Below are 642 nucleotides of genomic sequence, written 5' to 3' on the forward strand. Positions count from 1 at the left end.
ACCAAGGCATCTAGTTTACCTTCAAGCTTCTTAGTCTCAGCTGATGAAGATGAATTCATGGCTACTTCATGCACTCCTCTAATGACAATAGCATCATTTTTGGCACTAAATTGTTGGGAGTATGAAGCCATCTTCTTAATTAAATTTCTGGCTTCAGCAGGGGTCATGTCTCCAAGGGCTCCACCACTGGCAGCATCTATCATACTTCTCTCCATGTTACTGAGTCCTTCATAAAAATATTGGAGAAGGAGCTACTCAGAAATCTGGTGGTGAGGGCAACTGGCACATAATTTTTTAAATCTCTCCCAGTATTCATATAGGCTTTCTCCACTGAGTTGCCTAATACCTAAAATATCCTTTCTGATGACAGTGGTCCTAGATGCAGGGAAGAATTTCTCCAAGAACACCCTCTTAAGGTCATCCCAGCTAAAAATGGACCTGGGAGCAAGGTAGTATAGCCAATCTTTTGCCACTCCCTCCAAAGAATGAAGAAAAGCCTTTAGAAAGATATAATCTTCCTGAACATCAGGGGGCTTCATGGTGGAACAAACAATATGAAACTCCTTAAGATGCTTAAGAGGATCTTCACCTGCAAGACCATGAAACCTGGGCAGCAAATGTATTAGTCCAGTCTTGAGAACA

The 642-nt window shown here is 41.7% G+C and overlaps 1 non-coding gene across 1 annotated transcript; it reads left to right on the forward strand.

Moving 5' to 3' along the window:
* Nucleotides 1–261: 261 nt before the first annotated feature.
* On the forward strand, nucleotides 262–368 carry LOC112997857 (small nucleolar RNA R71). The gene has a single exon (XR_003262922.1). It is a non-coding gene; the product is annotated as a small nucleolar RNA R71 (small nucleolar RNA).
* Nucleotides 369–642: the final 274 nt, after the last annotated feature.

Source organism: Glycine max, chromosome 1, assembly GCF_000004515.6.
Source record: "Glycine max cultivar Williams 82 chromosome 1, Glycine_max_v4.0, whole genome shotgun sequence".
NCBI classification, from domain to species: Eukaryota; Viridiplantae; Streptophyta; class Magnoliopsida; order Fabales; family Fabaceae; genus Glycine; species Glycine max.